Genomic DNA, 24,133 nt, shown 5'->3' on the forward strand with positions numbered 1-24,133 from the left:
CATTCTTGAGATACTTTTCTAAGAAGAGCATGTTTTATACACACATACACACAGTATATGTGTTTGTGTATATATGCGTATAGTAGACTCATGAATCATTAGAAGTATAGTAGAACATTTGTGAGTTGGCCATCCAAAGGATGTAACAAACTGGTCAATTATGGAGGTGGTCAATATCAGGAACTAAGACTGTTGTACTGATACACACATGTGGTGCATGTCTAATCTATGATAATTAGGTAAACTTGGAAGGTGGTTAATATGGGGAGGTGATCATATGGAGATATATATGTACACACACAGAGAATGGAATACTACTCAGCCATCAAAAAGTGAAATATTTTTTTTTCCAGAAACTTAGATTGAACTGGAGGCCATTATTCTCAGTGAGGTACCTCAGGAACAAAAACTAGCCAAACACAGCCAAACACTGTGTTCTCATTCATAAGTGGGAGCTAAGCAATGTGTGTACATAGTCATATAGAGTGATGTAATAGACATTATAGACTCAAAGGGTGGAAGGATAGTTCATGATGAAAACTTACCTATGTGTATGATGTATACTATTCAGGTAACAGGTACACCAAAGGTTCGACTTCTCCAGTGTACAATTCATGCATCAAACAAACAAACAAACAAAAAAAAAACTGTGCTCCCTAATTCTATTACAATAAAATTAAAATTTTTTTTCACTTTGTGGCATGTATATATATATATATATGTATGTGTATATATATATACACATACACATACATATATATACATACACATACATATATATGTGTGTGTGTGTGTCATATTTTGTGGCTGAATGATGTTTTATTGTATGAATATAATATGCTTTGTTTATTCATTCATAAATTGATGGTCATTTGTCTATTATGATTAATGCTATGTATTAAGTGTTTGCGTGAACATATATTTTCAATTATCTTGGGTATATATAAATAGGATACTTAAATCATTTAGTAAATCTGTGTTTATCTTTTTGAGAATGCTTCAAAGTTAAGTTGTTTCTTTAATTTTATTTTAAGATCATCTATTACAGTTCATTTCATATACTAATTTTACCTTCTTTAACTTTGTTTAGCTTGTGTGTTAGCTTTTATAATTGCCAATTATTTTGATTTTTTCTATAAGTAAATTTTCTATAAGTGCATATTGTTTAAACACCCAAATATTTTTAATTCTCCAATTATTTTCTGTTACTAAAATCTAATTTAATTCTCTGTTGTTAAAATGCTTTCTATGATTTCAAGATTGTTAAATTGATTGAGACTTGACTTATGGAAAAACATATAACCTACTCTGAAAACTGCTTTATGCACCCCTGAGAAAAATTTGTATTCTATTGTTGGTTGTGGAATGTTCTATAGATAGAGTTAATTTATGATGTTTACATATTCTATTTTTTGTTGATTTTAATCTTAGTTGTTATATCAATTATTTAAAGTGGAATATTGAAGTATCCAATTATGATTGCATCATCTATTGCTTCCTTCAATATGAAGGAGCCAAATGCATTTTATTTTTTATTGTTTTTTCAAACATTATGGGAGTAGAAATATTTTTTGTTACAGAGATCACTTCAGTTTTAGATCAGTTAATTTTATTAGTTTTGTTCAGCATATAATTGATATGATTTCTTTATAGATATATTTTATTATTATATAAAATGTTCTCATTTGGTTTTAGTGTCAAGTTTTATCTTCAAATCTATTTTTTTGTTTTTTTTTATTAAATGATAGCTGTATACATTAATGCAATCATGAAGTACAGTGTGATGTTTTCATATATAATTTCAAATCTATTTTGTATGATATTTAGCTCCAGGTCTTTTTGTTGTTGTTGTTACTGTTCACTTGTTACATATTTTTTTTTTTGCTCCATTAGCTTTCAACATATTTGTATATGTAAATTGAAAGTATGTCTTTTATGAAGAACATAGAGTTAAATCATAGCTTTCCATTGATTTTATCTATCTATGATTTTAAATACATCATTTAATTCATTTACATTTTATGTAGTTACTGCTCAGGTAGGAGTTACATATGTTATTTTGTTATTTGTTCTCTATATGTGTTGTGTCATTTTATTCATCTATTTCCTTATTACCTATTTCTTTTTGTTTAATAAATATTTTCCAGTGAACCATTTTAATTTCTTCATCATTTATTTCACTATCATTTTTGAGAAATTGTCTTAGTGGTTTCTGGGGGACTCCATATAACATCATAATTTATAACATTAACATTGGATTAATACCAATTTAATTTTAATGGTATAGAAAAACTCTGTTCTATTCCCTGCTTCCCTGCTCCTTCCTAATTTGTGTAACGTTTATACAAATTATGGATAACTACATAACATGGTCATTCATAGAGGTTGATAATTTTTAATTATGCTATTATCTGTATTTACTTCAGATTAATATGAAGATACAAAGGTTAAGTTACATTGTTTGCATTTCTAAGGTAAAGTTCCAGTTGTATTTGAGCTCTTCACCTAGGTGGTGTGCTGCATTTCCTTACATGATGCCTGTTGGATGAGAGCTTACCAAGTCACCTCCCTTCTCCCTTTTTCCTTCCTCCTTTCCTCCCCCTCACTAGAATATAATTGTGTTTTTCTCTTGTGTGGCCATGTAGTTTTGAACTATTGGTTTCATGGTAGTATTGAGCACATTGAATACTTGTTTTTCCATTCTAATGATATATTATTAAGAAGAACGTGCTTCACCTCCATCAAGGTAAATACAAAAGATGTAAAATATCCCTATTTTTATGGCTGAATAGTATTTCATGGTATATATATATACCATAGTTTACTAATCCATTCATGAGTTGATGGACACTTGGGTTGATACCATGTCTTGGTGATTGTGAATTGAGCTATAATAATCAATCTAGCGCAAATGCACTTATAGTAAAAATAATCCCCCCCATAGGTAGATATCTAGTAATGGGATTGTGAAATCAAATGGAAGGTCTACTTTAGAAAATCTCCATACCATTTTCCATAGAGGTTGTATTAGTTTGCAATCCCACCTGCAGTATAAAAATGTTCTCTTAAATCCACATTCATGCCAGCATCTACTGTTTGGGAATTTTGTGATGTGGGTTATTCTCACTGGGGTTAGGTCATATCTCAGAGTGGTTTTTGTTTGCATTTCCCTGATGATTAATAATGTTGAGCATTTTTTTTCATTAGGGCCAATGAGTATTTTTTTCATGTGTTTTTTGGCCATTCAAAGAAGTTTCTATTCAAGTCTCTTGCCCACATATAAATGGGATTGTTTGCTGTTTGCTTGTTGATTAGTTTGAGTTCTCTGTCGATTCTAGTTATCAGTCCTTTGCCAGATTCATAGAATGGAAATATCTTCTCCCATTCTGAAGGCTGTCTGTGTACTTTAGTTGTGGTACCCTTAGCTTAGCAGAAGCCTTTTAGCTTGCTCATGTCCCATTTATTTATTTTTGGTGTTGTAGCAACCACCAAGGGGTGTTTTCTTCATAAATTCTATTCCCAGGCTGATAGTGTCAAGAGTTTTCCCTATACTTTCTTCTAGAATTTGTATTGTTTCATGTCTTAAATTTAAACCTACCATCCAGCAAAGGCCAATTTTTGTAAGTAGTGAGAGGTGTGGGTCCAGTTTTGGTCTTCTACATGTGGCTAACCAGTTCTCCTATCACCATTCATTAAATAGAGATTCTTTTCCCCAGTGCATACTTTGGTTTATCAAAGATCAGACGGCAATATGTGGCTCGGTTCATCTTTAGATTCTCTATGCTATTCCATAGATCTATATCTCTATTTTTGGATGAGTACCATGTCATTTTGATCACTGTAGACTTCCAGTATAACCTGATGTCTGGTAATGAGATCCCTCTAGGTTTCTTTTTATTTCTTAGACATGCATTGGCTAGTTGGACTTTTTTCTGGTACCATATATTACAAAGTACTTTTTTTCAAGTTCTTCAAAGTATTACTTGTGCTTTCTCATCCAATTGTTTTAGACAATAAAGGTCATGAACATAGCCAAATGCATTTTATTTTTTATTATTTTTTTTCAAACATTATGGGGTAGAAATAATTTTTGTTACAGAGATCACTTTAATAAAAGCTAGAGTGGTAGTTATATATGTGTCCGTCACCAAGATGACATTCATTGTACCTATTAGGTCGGTCTTTCATTTGTGCCCTCCTTTGCTTTTCCCCCTACTTGATTTCCATTAAATTTTACTTCCTTCTAAGTACATACATGCTCTTCAGTAAGTTACAATTGCATAGTGAGTACATTTTATTTGTTTTTCCATTCTTTAGATACACATATTTCATTGTTAAAGGCATTAAGTCACCTTTCTTCATGGCTGAATGGTATTCTGTGGTTTATGTATATCACAAAGTTTTGATCTACCTATGAATTGATGGACAGTTAGGTTGATTCTAAATCTTTGCAATGGTGAATTGTGTGCCAATAAACATTAGAGTACAGATGTTTTTGTTTGTTTGTTTTTATTTTTTATAAAATGCCTTATACTACTTTGAGTAAATACCCAGTAGTAGATTTGCTGGATCAAATAGTAGGTCTAATTTTAATTTTTTGAGGTGTATGTCTATACTGTTTTCTGTAGTTGTTGTACTAATCTGCAGTCTCACCAACAGGGTATAAGCACTCTTTTCTCTTTGTCTCCATACCAATATTTCCTGGTTTTGGACTTGTTTTTGGATAAAAGCTACTCTTAACAGATATGATGATTTCTCAGTGTGATTTTAATTTGCATTTACTTGATGATTAATAATGTTGAGCATTTTTTCATGTTTGTTGGCCATTTGTCAATCTTCTTTTCAAAAACTTCTGTTCATGTCTTTTGCCCAGTTTTAATGGGGGTAGTTTATCTTTTTCTTGCTGATATATTTGAGCTCTTTGTAGATTCTGGTTATTAACCATTTATCAAGTATATAGTTTACAAATATTTCTCCCCATTCTGTCAATTGTCTATTTTCTCTGTTGATTGTTTCCTTGGCTGTGCAGAAGCTTTTTAATTATGAAAGTCCCATTTATTTATTTTTGTTGTTGCTATGATTGCTAGCGAGGTCCCCTTCATAATTTTTTTGCCTAAGCCAATATCTAGAAGTGGTTTTCTAAGATTTTCCTCTAGAATTCTTACGGTTTCATTCCTTACGTTTAAGGCACTTATCCATCTTGCATTCCATTTTGTGAGTGGTGAGTGGTACCAAACTTGCTTCATTCTTTTGCATATGTCTATCCAGTTTTCCAAGCACTATTATTGAATGGAAATTCTTTTCCCCAATGTATATTATTGTCTGCTTTCTCAAAGATCAGTTGGCTGTATGGGGATGGTTTTCAGTTGTGTTTCATTGGTCTATGTCTCCATTTTGTGCCAATACCATATTTTTCGGCCACTATAGTCTTGTAGTATGTATTAAAGTTAGGTAAAGTTATCTCTCCAGATTTGCTCCTTTTGTTTAAGATTTCTTTGGCTATTTGGTCTCTTTTCTTGTTCCAAATGAAGAATAAAATTATATTTTCTATATCTTCCATAAAATATGACATTAGTATTTTGATGGGAACTGCATTGAATGTGTAAGTCATTTTGGGCAGTATGGGATTATTTACAATGTTAACTCTACCAATCCATGAGCACAATGTTTTTCCATTTGTTTATACCATCTGTGATATTTTTCTTCAGTATTTCATAGTTCTCTTTGCAAAGATTTTTCAACTCCTTGGATAAGTATATTCAAAGTATTTTGTTTTCTTCTTAGCTATTCTTTTTAGGTTTTTTTTATTCTTTTTTTAATTAAATGATAGCTGTATACATTAATGCAAACATGGGGTACAGTGTAGTGTTTTCATATACATTTTGAAATATTTTCATCAAGCTGGTTCTGGTGCTGAGTCTCTGCTTAGATTCCCAGGTTGACTATTATTGCTGTCTAGGAATGCAACTGATTTGTGTCAACTGATCTTATACCTGAGACTTTATTGAATTTATTAATCAATTGCTGGAACTTCCTGGTGGAATATTTGAGATTTTCTAGATATAATATATATTTTCAGCAAAATCCAAGAGTTTAACCTCCTTTTCTCTAATCTAAGTACCTTTAATTTGTTTTTCTTGCCTGATTGCTATGGTCAAGACTTCCAGCATCATGTCAGATAAAAGTTGTGACTGGGGGCATTCTTCTATTTTCTCAGTGCTTAGTGGGAATGATTTTGAATTTTTCCCCATTCAGTATGATAACTACGGCTGTTATAATTTTGATTTTTTCCTATGACTAGTTCATTTAGGGTTTTTATAATGGAACTGCACTGAATTTGTTCAGTGTTTTTTCTGTATTTACTAAGATGATCATATGATCATTATTTTTGATTCAGTTTATATATTTAAACACATTTTTCAATTTACTTATGTTAAGGCATCCTTGCATCCCTGGAATGAAGCCTACTTTGTCATGTTTGGTTACTTTCTTGATATTCCATTGAATTTGGATAACTAGTATTTTTATATATTTTTTATTAATCATGTATACATAGATTATGAATATATTTATGCCTTTGTGGGATTCAATGTGTTGATTTTTGTACAAATTGGAGTGCGTACATCTTACTAATTAACATAGCTTCCATCTCATTTATTATTGAGAATTTTTACGTCTATATTCTTGCAGGATATTGGTCTGTAGTTCACTCTTGTTTGTTATACCCTTTCCTGGCTTTGGTGTCAAGATGATACTTACTTCATAGAATGAGTTGGAGAGGAATCCATTTTTCATGATGTTCCAGAATAATTTCTGCATATAGGTACCAATTCTTCTTTATAGGTCTCATAAAATTAAGCTGGGAATCCATCTTGTCCTGGGCATTTTTTGTTAGAAGATTTTTATTGCTGTTTCAATCTTTTGGCTCATCATTGGGCTGTTTAGGAGTTCTATTTCCTCCTGATTGTCTTGGGTGGTTGTATGTTGCTAGACATTTGTCCATTTAATCTGTTTTTTCTAGTTTATGTGCATAGAGATTTTAACAGTAGTCACAGATAGTATGCATTTCTGTAGTGTCAATTGTAGTATCTCCTTTTTCATTACTGGTTGTTTAGAATAATCCTTTCTGGATTATTGTAGTATCTCCTTTTTCATTACTGGTTGTTAAAGAATAATCCTTTCTGGATTATTGGGGATTAATCCAGAAAGATTTCTACCACTTTATTTTATTTATTTATTTAGATACAGAGTCTCACTTTGCCACCCTTAGTAGAATGCTGTGGCATCACAGCTCACAGCAACCTCCAGCTCTTAGGCTTAACACTTCTCTTGCCTCAGCCTCCCAAGTAGCTGGGACTACAGGTGCCTGCCACAATGCCTGGCCATTTTTTGTTGCAGTTTGGCCAGGGCTGGGTTTAAACCCACCACCCTCAGTGTATGGGGTCAGTGTCCTACTCACCGAGACACAGTCACTGCCCCTACCATTTTATTTTTTTTAAAGAACACACATTTTGTTTCATTCATCTTTGGTATTATTTTCTTGTATTCAATTTCATTTAGTTCTGAACTAACATTAGTTATTTCTTATTTTCCACTGTATTTAGGCTTGGTTTTCTGTTGTTTTTCTAGACCCTTGAGATGTATTATTAGAATTTTTAAAAATTCAGATTAATATGGGGTTATATAAGCGTAGGCTGCATAGTTTGCTTTTGTAAGATTATAGTCTGAATTGTGCATTTGTTCTTAACTCGGGAAATGTGCAATATAATGTTTCAGTGTCTCCACTGGTTGGGAATTTACCCATCTACTTCTTCCTCATGTGAATTTTATTGAGTTTTTCTCTCATATGAATATGTCGATGTCAGTTTACTAGTTGCAATTTATTACCGAGTACATGTGATGTTTGTTTTTCTATTATTGTGATGCCTCACTTAAGAGAATGGTCTTCAAATACATCTAAGCTGTTACAAAAGATACAAAATCTCCATCTCTTTAAGGATTAATATTATTCTATGGTATGCATATGCCATGATTTATTAATCTACTAATGTGTTGAAAGGCATTTAGATTGCTTCCACATCTTTGTGATTGCAAACTGTCCTGCTATAAACAATCAAGTACACATGCCTTTATAACAAAATGTTTTTTGAGGGGCAGTGAGAATACTTAGTAGTGGGATTGCAGAATTCAATGGTAGGTCTGCTTTCAGTTCTTTGAAGAATCCTAATACTTCTTTCCATAGAGGCTGTATAGTTTGCAGTCCCAACAACTGTGTATGAGTGTTTATTTCTCTCCTCACCCATGCCAACAACTGTTGCTTTGGGACCTTGAGATACGGGCCACTCTCATTAGGGTTAAGTAAAGTATCAAAGAGGTTTTAATTTGCAGTTCTCCAATAATTAGAGAGGATGAGTACTTTCCAATGTGTTCATTGGCTATTAGTGTTTCCTCATGAGAGTTTCTGTCCAAGTCTCTTGCCCAGCTTTTAATGGGGTTGTTTGATTTTTTCATGTTGATTTTTTGAGTAGTTTGTAGATTCTGATTATTAACCCTTTGTTGGACTGTGCAGCATGCAAATATTTTCTCCCATTCTAGAATTTAGGTTGTCTCTTCACTTTGTTGATTATGTCATTAGCTATGCAGAAACTTTCTAACTTGATTAAGTTCCATTCATTTATTTTTGTTGTTTGCTGCAATTGCCTTGGGATTCTCTTTCATAATTTTTTTAATCTAGGATGATATTATAAAGAATATTCCCCACATTTTCTTCTAGAATTTTTATAATTTTTTGTCTTAGCCTTAAATATTTTATTCATTGGGAGTTAATTTTTGCATGCAGTTAGATATGCAGGCCCTGTTTCAGTATTTTACATGTGGCTAATTAATTCTCCCATCACTATTCATCAAATAGGGATTCTTTTCTCCAGCGTATGCTTTTCTTAGCTTTGTTAAAGATCTAATGACACTAAGATGCTTGTTTTACCTCTAGGTTCTTTGTTCTGTTTTATTGGTCTATATCTTGATTTTTATGCCAATATTATGCTGTTTGGATCTTTATATACCTGTATTATAGCCTGAAGTCTAATAAAATGATGCCACTTTGTTTTGTCTTATTTCATCAAATTGCATTGTCTATTCACAGTGCTTTCTGGTTCCATATGAAGCATAAAATTATTTTATCAAGGGATAAAATTTATGACAGTATTTTCATGGGAATCATATTGTATCTTTTTAAAATTTTTATTAAATCATAGCTTATGTGCATTAATGCAATCATGGGGTACAATGTGCTGTTTTTACATACAATTTAAAATGCTTTAATCAAACTGGTCAACATAGCCTTCCTGGAATTTTCTTAGTTATTGTGTTAAGACATTTATATTTTACACCTAGTAAATTTCACATATACCCTTGTAAGAGGCACTGTAGTTGTGCTACCACCAATCACTCTCCCTCCACCCATCTTCCTCCCTCCCCTCCCCTACATCTCCCCTTTCTCCTTCTTGGGCTATAATTGGGTTATAGCTTTCATAAGAAAGCTATAAATTGGCTTCATAGTAAGACTGAGTACATTGGATACTTTTTCTTCCATTCTTGAGATCCTTATCACGTTGGGTAGTATAGACATTTTAACAATGTTGATTCTTCTTAAGCAAGCTCACGATATGTTCTTCCACTTATTAACATCCTCCTCAATTTCTTCTCTCAAGTGTCTCATAGTTCTCTCTATAGAGATCCTTCACCTCCTTTGTTAAATATGTTCCAAGGTATTTCTTTTTCTTTGATGCTACTGTGAATGGTATTGTACTTTCAATTCTCAGCTTGATTGTTGAGTTACATGAAGGCTACTGGTTGTGTACATTGATTTCATAACTTGAAATGTTGCTGTTTTCCTTTATTAATTCCAGGAGTCTGGTGATTGAGCCCTTGGGGTTTACTAGGTATAAGATCAAATCAAATAATAGTATGGTAGTGGAAATCCTTGTCTTGTTCCAGTTCTAAGAAGGAATGCTTTCATATTTTCTCCATACAATATTATGTTTGCTGTGGGGTTGTCATAAATGGCTTCTATTGGTTTACAGTACCTTCCCTTTATGCTAATTTTCTTATGAGTTTTTATTATAAAGGTTGTTAATTTTTTTTTCAAATGCTTTTTTCTTCGTCTATTGAGAAGATCATAAGGCTTTTGTTCTTATTTCTGTTTCTGTGGGGAATTATATTTTTGGATTAGCCTAAGTTAAGCAAGCCTTGCAACTCTGGTATAAAGCCCACCTGGTTATGATATATATTTTCATGTGTAGCTCTTTTTTCCTAAGATTTTATTGAGTATTTTTTGTGTATATTCATTAATGATATTAATGTGTAGTTCTCTTTTCTTGTTATTTCCTTTGCTGGTTTTTGTTTCAGGGTGATATTTGCTTTATGAAAAGAATTAGGGGGTGTTTTTTTTTTTTTTTTCTTCTCAATGTTTTGAAATAGACTCTGCAATATAGATGTGAGTTTTTCTTTGAAGGTTTGGTAACATTCTGGTGTGAAACTATCTTGTCTTGCACTTTTTCTTTTGGAAGATTTTTTTCCCCCAGTTTTGGTGCTTGATATTTGTCTGTTCAAAAGTACTATTTATTCCTGGTTGAGTCTAGGAGAAAGTGCGATTCTAAGAATTTATCCATTTCCTTTATGCTTTCAAATATCTGAGCATATTTTGTATTTCCGTGGTATCTGTTTCATTTAAACTATTTTTTTTCTTTTTGATTGAGCCTATTTGAGAATTACTTTTATGTTTCTAGTTAATCTAGACAAGGGTTTATCAATTTTGTTTATCTTTTCAAGAAACCATTTTTTTTTAATCTTCTGATTGTTTCTTTTGTTCTCAATTTTGTTTAGTTCTGATCTGATTTGGTTATTTCTGTTCTTCTGTTCAGTTTAGGATGAGGTTACTCTCCCTTTTCCAGGTCCTTGAAATGATTCATTGTATTGTTAATTTGTACTCTTTCTGATTTCTGGAAGTGAGCATTTAAAGCAATGTATTTCCTCTCAGTACCACTTTTGCAATATCCCACAGGTTTTGATATCTCATGGCCTCTCATCTTTTTCAAGGAATCAAATGATTTTCATCTTTTCTCCACCTTGATCTAGCTGTCACTCCACAGTAAATTGTTTACTTTCCATGACTTTGTGTGAGAATGAGTGTTTCTGTTGGAGTAGATTTCTACTTTTTGTTCCATTGTCATCTATAAATATGCATAGTTTAATTTCTACTTTGTAAAATGTGTTGAGGTGTCTTTTGTGACCTAAGATATGATAGATCTTAGTTTATGATCCAAAAGCTGATAAGAAGAATGTATATTTAGTCATATTGGGGTATAATGTTATATAGATGTATGTTAAGCTGATTTATTTTAGTTGTATTTAAGCCCAAGTTTCTTTGTTTAATTTCTGCTTGGAGGGTCTATCCATTTCTATTAGTGCAATGTTTAATTCCTGAGTGACTGATGTTGTTTATCATTTTGTTTAGGTCAAGTAAAATTTGTTTTATAAATCTGGTAGTGCCTAAGCTGGGCACATAAATATTTAGGATTGATATATTTTCTTGTTGAATTGCTCCTTTGAAAAATACATAATGACATAATGTCCATTTTTGTCTTTCTTTTGTTGCTTTAAAGTTAATGGTACCTGTGATGAGAACTGCCCATCTGGCTTACTTTTCGTTTCCATCTGCATGAAATATTGGTTTTCCAACCCCTCATCCTAAGTCTTTATTTGTCCTTGGGGATTATATGCATTTACTGAAGATAGCAGATACCTTGCTTGTATTTTTTAATCCAGTCAGTCAACTATGTCTCTTCAGTTGGGAATTCAGGCCATTCATATTTGCTAATAGAATTGATAAGTAAGGTAGATTCCTTTTCATCCTGCTGTGTGGCATTCTGTTACTTTTTTAAAACACTTGAAACATTATTGTAGCTGGGCTTTGCCATTTACTTATTAGGTAGTTTTACTTTCCTAGAAATTCATCATGTGGGTATGTGCATAGTACACATCTGAGTACTTCCTAAAGAGCAGGTTTAGTGGTGACATTTCCTCAAACATTGAATATCAGGAAAATATTTGATTTCTCCACTGAACATAAAACTTTGTTTTGTGGAATACAGAATCCTGGGCTGTAAGTTGTTCTTTTTGTAATCAGTGAAGATAGAAATCCCTTCCCTTCTGGATTTTAAAGTTTCTGCTGTTTAAGCAGCTATTAACGTGATAGATTTGCCTTTAAAGATCAGATTCTGCTTATGCCTAGCTGATGGTAGAATTTTCTCTTTCATTTTGACTTTGTCCACGTTAATTCATTGTGTCTAGGAGATGCTCTACTTGAATTTAGTTGTCTTGAAACTTGATATCTACCTAGTAACTATATGAGTGAGTCTTTTGGTGATACTTGAGCAATTTTCAACTATGGTATCTTTAACTAGAGCTTCTATACTCTTGGTTCTCACTTTTTCTCCTTCTGGCACTTATAAGGCATGTTTGTAATCTTTGCATAGTCTGATATCCCTCTAAGTGATTGCTCTACTTTTGCTGTCTTCTGCCTCTAAATGACTGGTTTAGCATGAGAGCCTGTCTTCAATCTTTTAGATTCTTTCCTCTCCATGGTTTAATCTGTTGATATAACTCTGCCATATTTTGGAACTCCCTGAATGCCTCTTTCAATTCTTTAAGCTCTGTTATATCCTTCCTAATTTTGTCCAGATTTTTGTTGATTTTGTCTTTAATTTTGTTAATTTGTTGAGACATTTTTTAGACTTTTTATTTGGACTATTTTCAATTTGTTCTTTAATTCAGTTTATCTTATTTTCCATCCATATCTTGAATTCCATTCTTTCATTTCAACAATGTCTTTATGGGTGGAATTTTCTGCGGTAGCTCTATTGTGATCCCTTGGGGGAGTTGATCTGTTCTGTTTTTTCATGTTGCCAAGTGTCTTTGGCTGGTTACTCCTCATTTGTAGTTTCTTTATTTTTATTTTTTGTCTTCCCTCTTTCTGCTTTTAACTCTAGGCTATAATATTGAGCTGATACTTTTTTCTCTGTTGACTTCTTTTCATGCTTCTTTTTTTCTCTTTTTAATGTCCTGTGTAGGCACTCTCCCTTTACAACACTACATCTGAGCAGTGTGCTCCAAATGGCAGTGACTGCTCTCGTTTCTGCCCACTTTTCCTGGGAGATGCCACCAAGAAGCTGCCTCTAGACTGCTATTGTGGAATCATTATTATTGTATTGTAAATTTGTGATCTTTCTGTCTTTTTGATGTAGACATTTAAGGCCATGGATTTTCCATGTAGGACTGCTTTGATGAATTCCATGGAATTTGATTATTTGTCTTATTTTTCAGTTAGAGTTATTTTTTGATGTCCATCTCAGTTTCATCATTGATTCAGTAATCATTCATTACCAAGCTATTTAATTTCTATGACTTTGGTGTTTCTCTTGGAGTTGATTTTTAGCTTTATTTCACTGTGATAAGACACGATTAATGATATGTTTTTATTTTTTAAATTTGTTGAACCATGTCATATGGTATAAAATATTATTAATCTTGGACAATGTTCTTTATGCTGATGGGAAGAATGCATATTCAGTTCTGGGGTACAATGTTCTGTAAATGTCTGTTGTTTTTGGTATAGAGTCCCATTTAAGTATAATTTTTCTTTAATAATGTTCTGCTTGGATGATATGTCCACTTCTGTCAGTGGGTGTTGAAGTCCCCAACAACTATAACATTGTCATTTACCTCTTTGTTTCGATCTAGTAGAGACTAGTTTATAAATATGGGCACTCCTGTCTTAGATTGGTAAGTATTTTGGATTATTATAACCTCTTGTGGATTTACTCCTTTTATGATTATATAATAATCATATTTGTCTTTTGTTACTATTGCTATCTTAAACTCAGTTTTTTTTATTAAATTATATATACATAGATCATGAATACATTTATGCCTTTTTGGGATTTAATATGTTGATTATTTGTACAAATTAGAGTGCTTACATCCTGCTAATTAACATAGCTTTCACCTCATTTACTTAATCACAGTGTTAAGACACTTGTGTTCTATACTTGATAGACTTGACTTGTACCCTTGCAATATGCTCCATAGGTGTGTTAAGACATTTGTGTTCAGTACTTGATAGATTTGACTTATATCCTTGCAATATCCTCTATAGGTGTAGTCCCGCCATTAACCCTCCCTCTATCTAGTTGTAATTCATCTTTCATATGAAAGTGTGAGTGATTATAAATTTTTTCATAGTAGTACTGAGGACATTGGATATTTTATCCATTCCTGAGTTGCTTTACTAAGAATATATTCCAGCTCCATCCATATAAACATAAAATAGATAAAGTCTCCATCTTTTTTTAATGCTGCATAGTATTGCATAGTATATATGTACATATCATAATTTATAAATCCATCCATGGGTCTATGGGCACTTGGGCTTCTTCCAAGATTTGACAATTATGAATTGAGCTGCAATGAACATTCTGGTGCAAATATCTTTGTTATAAAGTGATTTTTGGTCTTTTGGATATACACCTAGTAGAGGAATTTGCAGGATCAAGTGGCAGGTCTACATTTAGATGCCAGAGTGTTCTCCAAACTTCTTTCCAAAAGGAACGTACTAGCATGCATTCCTACCAGCAGTGCAGAAGTGTTCCCTTTTCTCCACATCCACAACAACATCTGTAGTTTTGGGATTTTGTGATTTGGGCTACTGTTACTGGAGTTAAATGATATCTCAAAGTGGTTTTGGTCTGCATTTCTCTGATGTTTAAAGATGATGAGCATTTTTCATGTATCTATAGACTGTGCACCTGTCTTCTTCAGAGAAACTTCTATTCATGTCTCTTTCCCACAATGAAATAGGATCACTCATTCTTTTCTTATTAAAAGGTTTGAGTTCTGTGTGGATTCTGGTTATTAGAGCTTTATTGGAAATACAACCTGCAAAACTCCTCTCCCATTCTGAGGGCTAACTTCTTGCTTTACTTACTGTGTTCTTGGCATTGCAGAAGCTTTTTAGTTTGATCACATCCCACTAATGTATTTTTGATGTTGCTTCAATTGCCTAGGGTGTCCTCTTATAAAGTATTCTCCCAGGCTATTTTTTTCTCGTGTTTCCCCTGCACTCTCTCCAAGAATTGTAATAGTTTCAAGTCTTAAGTTTAAGTTCTTCAACCAGTGAGAGTCAATTTCTGTTAGAGGAGAAAGGTGTGAGTCCAATTTCCATCTTCTACAAGTTGCCAACCAATTCACACAGCATCATTTGTTAAACAGGAAATCTTTCCCTCAATTTATATTTTTGATAGGCATTTAAAGATCAAGTGACAATAAGTATCTGGGTTTATCTCTTGGTTTTCAATTCTGTTCCATACATCTACCTCTATTTTTGTGCCAATACCATGCTGTTTTGATCACTATAGATATATGGTATAGTCTGAATTCTGGAAGGATGACGCCTTCTGATTTATTTTTATTTCTGAGTAATGTCTTGGCTATTTGAGTTTTTTATGTTTCCATATAAAATGAAGTACTAGTTTTTCCAGATCTTTAAAGTATGACAGAGTACTTTCATAGGGATTGCATCAAATTTGTAGATTGCTTTGGAAAGTATAGACATTTTAACAATATTGATACTTCCCAGCCATGAGCATGACACATTTTTCCATTTGTTAACATTTTCAGCTATTTTTTTTCTCAGAGTTTCATAGTTTTCTTTATAGAGATATTTCACATCCTTTGTTAGAGTTACTCCTAGATATTTCATCTTCTTTGGCACTATTCTAAAGGGAATAGAGTCCTTGATCGTTTTTTCATCTTGACTATTGTTGGTATATAGAAAGACTACAGATTTGTGAGTATTGATTTTGTATCCTGCAATGCTGCTGTATTCCTTGATAACTTCTAGGAGCTTTGTAGTTAAGTCCCTGGGGTTTTTCAGATATATAATCATATCATCTACAAAGAGTGACAGTTTGATCTCCTCTGATCCTATTTGGATTCCCTTGATTACTTTTTCTTGCTTGTTTGTGATGTTAAGACTTCCATCACAATGATGAAAAGCAGTGGAGACATTGGGCAACCTTGCCTGGTTCTTGATCTGAGTGGAAATGATTTCAATTTTACTCCATTCAACATGATATTGGCTGTAGGTTTTCTGTAGATGGCCTCTATTGGTTTAAGAAATGTTCCTTCTATATCTATTTTCTTTAGAATTTTGATTAAGAAAGGATTCTGGATATTATAAAAAGCTTTTTCTGCATCAATTGAGAGAATCATACGGTGTTTGTTTTTTATTTTGTTTATGTGATGTATTATATTTATAGATTTGCATATATTGAACCATCCTTGGGACCCTGGGATGAAACTCACATGGTCATGATATATAATTTGTTTGATGTGTTACTGAATTCTGTTTGCTATGATCTTATTAAATATTTTTGCATTGATATTCTTTAGAGATATTGGTCTACAATTTATTTTATTTTTGGGTCTTTTCCTGGTTTGGGGGTCAGGGTGATATTTGTTTCATAGAATGTATTGGAGACTATTCCTTCTTTTTCAGTGCTTTGGAAAAGGTTAAGTAATATAGGTACTAGTTCCTCTTTAAATGTTTGGTAGAATTCTGATGTGAAGCCATCTGGTCCTAGGATTTTCTTTTTGGGGAGATTTCTTATAATTAATGCTATTTGAGAACTTGATATAGGCTTATTCAACATTTCCACTTCTTTCTGGCTAAATCTACAAAGATGGTTTTTTCCAAGTGTTTGTCTATTTCCCTCAGATTTTCATATTTCTGAGAATAGAGTTTTTTGCAATACTCATTAAGGATTTTTTTTTTTTAATTTCTGAGGAGTCTGTTGCTATTTGGCCTTTATCATTTTTGATTGATGAAAGTAGGGATTTTACTCTTTTATTTCTGGTTCGATTGGCCAAAGGTTTATCAATTTTATTGAGCTTTTCAAAAAACCAACTTTTTTGATTTATTGATCTGTTGTATAATCCTTTGTTTTCAATTTCATTTAATTCTGCTCTAATTTTAGGTATTTCTTTTCTTCTGCTGGGTTTGGCATTGTAATGTTCTTCCTTTTCCATTGCTTGAGATGTCCCATTACGTTGTTGACTTCCTCTCTTTCCATTCTTTTGAGGAAGGCTTGCAATGCTATAAATTTCCCTCTTAGGACTGCCTATGCAGTATCCCAGAGGTTCTGGTAATTTCTGTCTTCATTATCATTTGCTTCCAAAAATTTGGTAATTTATTTCTTAATTTTATCCATGACCCAGCTATCATTCAGCATGAGGTTATTTAGCTTCCATCATTTTGTATGAGTATGCAGATTCTTATTGTTACTGAATTCAACTTTTATTCTATGATGGTCCAAGAAAATACAATTAATTATTTCTATTCTTTTAAATTTGCTGAGGTTAGACTTGTGACCTAAGATGTGATCAATTTGGGAGGATGTTCCATGGGCTGATGAGCAGAATGTTTATTCAGTTTTGTTAGGATGAAATGTTCTGTAGATGTCTGTTAAATTCAATTGTCAAATGATTAAATTTAAGTCTATAATCTTTGCTTTGTTTCTTATGGAGGCTCTATCCAACACTGAGAATGGGTTATTAAATTCTCCAACTACTATGGTGCTGTAGGAAATCAAGTTGCTTGTATCTGTTAGAGTCCTTCTTATAAATGAAGACACATTCTCGTTGGGTGCATAAATGTTAATAATTGAAATCTCATCATGTTGAGTGTTACCCTTAACAAATATGAAGTGTTCATCATTATCTTTCCTTACTTTTGTTGGTTTAAAGCCTATTGTATCTGAAAATAAAATTACAACACCTGCTTTACTCTGATTTCCATTTTCCTGAATTATAGATCATCATCCATTCATCCTGAGTCTATATTTATCTTTTAAGGTAAGATGAGATTCTTTTTTTTTTTTTTTTTTTTTTGAGACAGAGCCTTAAGCTATCCCCCTGGGTAGAGTGCCATGGCATCATGCTCACAGCAACCTCCAACTCTTGGGCTCAAGTGAGTCTCCTGCCTCAGCCTCCCAAGTAGCTGGGACTACAGGCGCCCGCCACAACGCCGGGCCATTTTTTGGTTGCAGCCATCATTGTTGTTTGGCAGGCCCGGGCTGGGGATTTGAACCTGCCACCTTAGGTGTATGTGGCTGGCACCTTAGCCGCTTGAGCCACAGGCGCCGAGCCTAAGATGAGATTCTTATATACAACAGATATCTGGCCTCAGTTTTTGTATCCAGTCAGCCATCCTGTGCCTCTTTAGAGGACAATTTAAGCTGCTCACATTAATTGAGAGTATTGATAAGCCTGGTAATATTTTGGGTATCAAGTTTTTCAAAAGTCCAGTGGACATTTTTAATCCTTTCTCCAGTGTGGAAGTTGCAGTTTGATCAAAAGTTTGCGTGAGTTTACTTTGGTGGTAGAGGATTGTGCTGGTCATTATGGAGGATATTTCTGAGAATATATTGGAGACCTAGTTTAGTTATGGAAAATTTCTTCAACATGTGAATGTCATTAAAATACACAAATGAAACTCAGTTTAGCTGGATACAGAATCCTTAAAGTCAATTTTATCTGATACTATAATGGTTACAGATTCTCTTTTTTGGTTTCTGTTTGCACGGAACATTTTTTTTCCCATCCCTTCTCCTTGTAGGGATGACTCTGTGTGAGTCCTTGTAGCTTAACTGTGTTTTCTCAAAATAGCAGATACCTCACTTATATTTTATCAGCCATTCAGATGGCCTATGTCTCTTGAGTGTGTATTAAGACGATTTATATTTATTGATATAATTGATATTAAGGAGGCTGTTCTATTTATCCTGGTGAGTATTACACTATGGTTTTGTTTTTACATGATCTCTGACCTTTACCTTTTGGTGGTTTCACATTGGTAGGTTTCTATTCCGCTGATCTACATATAAAGCAGTTCTAATATTTCCTGCATAGCAGGTTTTGTCTTCACAAATTTACTCAGTGTTTGCTTGTCTGCAAAAGTCTTTATTTCTCATTTATATATAAAAATAGTTTTGAAAAATACACAATTCTAGGCTTCCAATACTTCTGTTTTAGAAGCCTAAAGATGTAGTTCCTATCCCTTTTGTATTGTAACATCTCAGCAGAGAAGTTTGCATTTACCCTCATTGATTTTCCTTTGTAAGTTATTTGATGTTTTTGCCTCACAGCTTGCAGGAGTTATGAGTTCATGTTGACTTTGGCCAGTATAATAGCTATGTGTCTTGATGATTGCCTCTTAGCAATGAATTCCTCTAAGCTATACTATCAAGTCCTGGGACTACAGGATCTGGCTTGCAGGCCTATCATTACATCCCCAAAGATCAATCTATTATTGTGCCAGAGAGAAGCATATTAGTCCCATGTTGGCTATCTGGTGCTCAAGCATGTTTGATGTCCCTCTGCATCAGGGTGTTCCTTGCTCTGATGGAGGAGCAAAGCAAGTAGTACTGGAGAGGGCCAATGAGTAGAGCACTCACAGTTTGAACACACTTTAGGGCTCTGTAGGTCTTAAAAAGGAAAGGTTTGAGCCCCATTCTTTGTGAAAGCCTAGGTGTAGGTGTAGTGTATGCATTGGCAAAGAGGAAGCAGCTAGTTCTGAAAGCCCCAGATCAATTGTCTTTCTTGGCATACTCAGGTGGGGAAGGGAACAGGGAAGAAAAGAGTCTAAACGAAGAAATGCCTAGCACTCTGTTCACCTCTGTCACTCTTTCCAAATGGGAGGCTTCCTGGAATGACACACAGATGACCCAGGACTCACCAGCCACATGTCTCCCTCAGTCTGGGCCAAATATGGGAAATATTTGTGTGGGAATCAATGAGACAAAAATTTAGTGGCTGAAGCCCTTTGGGGAGAAGAAAAATGTATAGTAGGTAGAGAAGTAGTATGGCACATGCTGCCTTAATTTGGGACAGTGGCAATGGTCCAAAGGGATGCCAGCAGGGTGCTTTGTTCTTAAGAAGCTCCTTGTTCACTAGCAGCAGAGGCTTTGGGAGTTGTGAGGATAGAAAGTCTCTCCAGCAGTTCAGAATTCTACTGACTGCCAGAGATGTGAGTTAGAGAGGGAGAAACATACCTCCTCAACTACATTTTGTTGCTGGACTCCAAGCCTCTCAGGGGTTGATTTTGGATGATATTTCAGTACTTCTTGTTCTGCTCTGTAACTTCCTCCCATGGAATTCCTGGCAGATTCTGGCACGTTTATATTTAAATTATACCTGATCTACTTTTTTTAATCTAAAACATTTGCTTCCTACTGAGATGATCTGATAGCTGATGTCTCTGGTTAGCCAGCTTCAGCAAGCAGGTAGTACAGTAGTCATATTTAGCACATAAGTTTACATTTTTTTCTAATACTGTAATTTCCTTTTGTTATTTGTAATATTTTATAGAAGGCTACTGTTGTGTGTTATAAATATTTAGCACTACTATACTGTGTAGGTGTAACAAAGGTAAAGATATATATTTCCACATGATCCTGTGCATATAAGAAAATATGTTGATAGATGAATCACATTAAGAAGCACACAATCCCAGAGTTCCAGGTAAAGTTGTGGATCCATGGAAGCAATGGATGTCAGTAAAGAGAGGAGCAACAAGAAAAATGTATCAGACTGAGAAGCAGTTATCAGGTGGATAATCCAGGAGATGGTGTGAAACAAAAATATAATTTTTTCTCCAAGTACACTAGATGAATGTAATCTTTGGGTTGGGGCTGAGGAGGTGGCTGATTTTGGTTTACCAACATTAGTCCTTTATAATTCGTCATTTTCTCAAATAAGTTTAGCTTTATTGATACAGTTGTATTCACAGTGATGCACACTTTATTCTCTTTGAAACTTCCAACAGTGAAGAATAAAATGTTATATCTTATAAGTGTCAGTAAAACTGGACCCAGGACTATCTTCCTATGGTGGTAGCTTCATTTCAGGTCAAAATCTGGGAACCAATTTAAAAGGCAGGCTCCAAAGATCCCAATTTGGCTCAGAATTGCATTTTTTCCTGAATTATTAATTATATACTGAAAGAAATAAATATAAATTGTGGTTCCATTAGCTCTGAAGATGCACTACATTATATTCAGGTTGATATCTATTTACCACTGATTATTTTTTCTTGATGCACAAGTTTCCTCTCCTGTTGTTCATTTTAGCACATAACAGGGTCCACTCACTTTTTTCCAGTAGTTTTTGATCACTATTAATGTATTCTGCATTGCCATTTAGACTGAACAAGGACTAATAGGAATCTAATGAATCAGTACCTACATTTATTTGTTTCTCTTCTAAGACCTATGTTCTTGAGAAAGAAGCAAATTATGAGGCAATAGGTCAATATCAGGGTTTCATAAGTTTTGTTTATGTATTTTTATAGCTCTTTTGTCATAGACAGTCCCAGTTCAAATTTCTTCACCTTTGTACCTAAAAAGTAAAACTCTCAGAAAAGTATTTAATTGCTTATATAATACATCCTACTAATAATCATTTCATAGATTATATTTCATCCTCTCATCTCTTTCTTCTTTTACACAAGTCCCCTTTCCAAAATAGCAATAACACTAAAAGGAGATATGCCCTATGAACTGGTTATTTCTAACATCCTAATTATTAGATATCAACTAAATTGATATCTAGGTCACAAGAGAAGCTGGCTAGAAAGGAGGCAACTGAGTAAGGAGAAGGACATGACAAAAAGTAGATACTAACGGAGGTCATGGTTGTAGGCAAATAGCCAAAGCATAGCTTGCCTTCCTTCACAGTTATGTTGGCAACCAGGCCATTTTTATCAGCAAGAGCTAGTGTAAATAAGAATAAGCATAAGGTAATTAAAGAATCTCAATTCTTTAATGGAAATATTAGATTTGGTTAGCTAGGTTTTAGTTATTAAGGTAAAAGAATGGGCACATCACTATTAAAAAGGAGTTTCCAACCAAATCGTAAGAGACAATATGACATTATATTTCAAAATGAAGCTAAATTAGTGCTGTCATTGCATTAGAGAATGGGTATATAATGTTGAAAGATTTTTTTCTTTGCTCTATCTTCATTTCATGCATAAATAGGTTTGCATTATTTTTTGTTTTTCCATTCTTTTTCTTTGTTTGCAAATATGAAATGTTTGCTACATTTATATTGAAGATACTTTAACAAGTTCTATAAAAAGAAGATTCAACACCAAGTTATCATATTAACTTTCAAATTCCATCACATAAATAAATCTTTGAAAAATATAATATATATAATTAATGCCATTTTTTTCATCCATTATTTTAATTGCAATGCAACAAACATATCATAATTCCTCATTTTTCAAATCATTGTACTGAAGCACAGTAAGAGTCAATAACCTGTTCAACCTCAGTTTTCTTGCATGTAATGGAACTAGAGTACAAACTTCAAATTTTATGATTCAAACCTTATCCTCTTTTCACCACACTTTTTTTTAATAGCAAAAGCTGACCCGAAGAAGGGGTTTCTTTTTCTTTTGTGATCATTATCATTGTTTTTCTAGTTTGGACCAGAGAAATAATGCAATTATCTGAGTAAACTGATACCTTATACAACTTGCATTCGAAGCCTTTGTTAACTCAAATGTACTCTATTTTCAAAAAAAAAAAAAAATCAAAAAGCTAGACAATGAACTATGGAACTAAAGACCAAGTGGGGAGTATTATCAGAAGACAGTATGCACATTAACTAGTGACCCATCCTTAATATTATCACAAAAGTTAAATTTAACTAGTCTTTCGTTATCATTTTGTGAAAACACTGCCATATTAGAAATCAAGCCTCTTAAATTTACACTTAATTATGAAAGTCATCCACACTCTTATTTACTGATAGCTACTGATGCTTCTAATGAAGTCAGGCAACTTTAGTACAACTAAACAAATGATTATGTTTGACAGTAAATGTGTAAACAAGGTTCTAATTAAATTAACAAATATGCTAACTATTTTCATTGTCCCATAGGACATAACAACTTTAATTTGGTTACCAAGATCCCCATACAAAGGGGAAAAAAATGAATGTGCATTGTCAGAAAGTCAATGTCCATTGGCTGGTAAGTAGGTAAAACCAGAGGAATCACTGGCATTTTGCCAATTTATGGCCTCCCTCTTATAAATGGATGGTTATACTCTTTTAACCTTTCAAGGAAACTGCTCAAAATAGTTAAGATTAAAGGCATCTTTTCAGGCTTGCATTATACTTGCACTTTGGCATTAAGAAAAGAGCACATTGCACAACACTGTTTTCATATTTTAGTAAAATTACTGGGCTTTAAGCAAAAGAAAAATATCTGAGCATCTTCTAGATAAAAATACAAGTGGAAAAAACATGTGACTTATAATAGAATGAATATTAGATTACTATCAGATTTTGTTTTACAACAATGCTTTATGCTACAAGTAAATTGGGATGATATATCTAAGGTACTCATGGAAAGAAAATGTGAGCCAAGAGTTTACAATCAGAATAGTCAACTCTAAGAGTAAATTGTAAAAAATGTCATCAACATGCAAGAACTCAAGAAATATCTTTTTCAGATCCCTTTCTGATAAAACTTCCAACAACCAAAATGACTAAAGGTACAATGACATATGTACCAGTGACGACCATTTAATACATAATAACCTGTGGAAATGAGACCAAATGAAGGTTAATACATTAAAAAGTATGTATGTAGGAAACATAAACAGCAAATATCCTCTCCCATTCAACAGAGAACTCAAACTTATTAATAAGAAAAGCACAAGTGATCCCATTTCACTATGGGCAAGAGACCTGAACAGAAGCTTCTCCGAAGAAGACAGGCACATGATAAAAATGCTCATCTTCTTTAATCATCAGAGAAATGCAAATCAAAACCACTTTGAGATACTGTCTAACTCCAGTAAGAGTAGCCCACATAACAAAGTCCCAAAACTACAGATGTTGGAATGGATGTGGAGAAAAGGGAACACTTCTGCACTGCTGGTGGGAATCCAAGCTAATATGTTTCTTCTGGAAAGAACACTCAGGGATCTAAAAATTGACCTGC

This window comes from Otolemur garnettii, unplaced genomic scaffold (assembly GCF_000181295.1).
Source record: "Otolemur garnettii isolate 467f Iridium unplaced genomic scaffold, OtoGar3 scaffold00125, whole genome shotgun sequence".
NCBI lineage: Eukaryota > Metazoa > Chordata > Mammalia > Primates > Galagidae > Otolemur > Otolemur garnettii.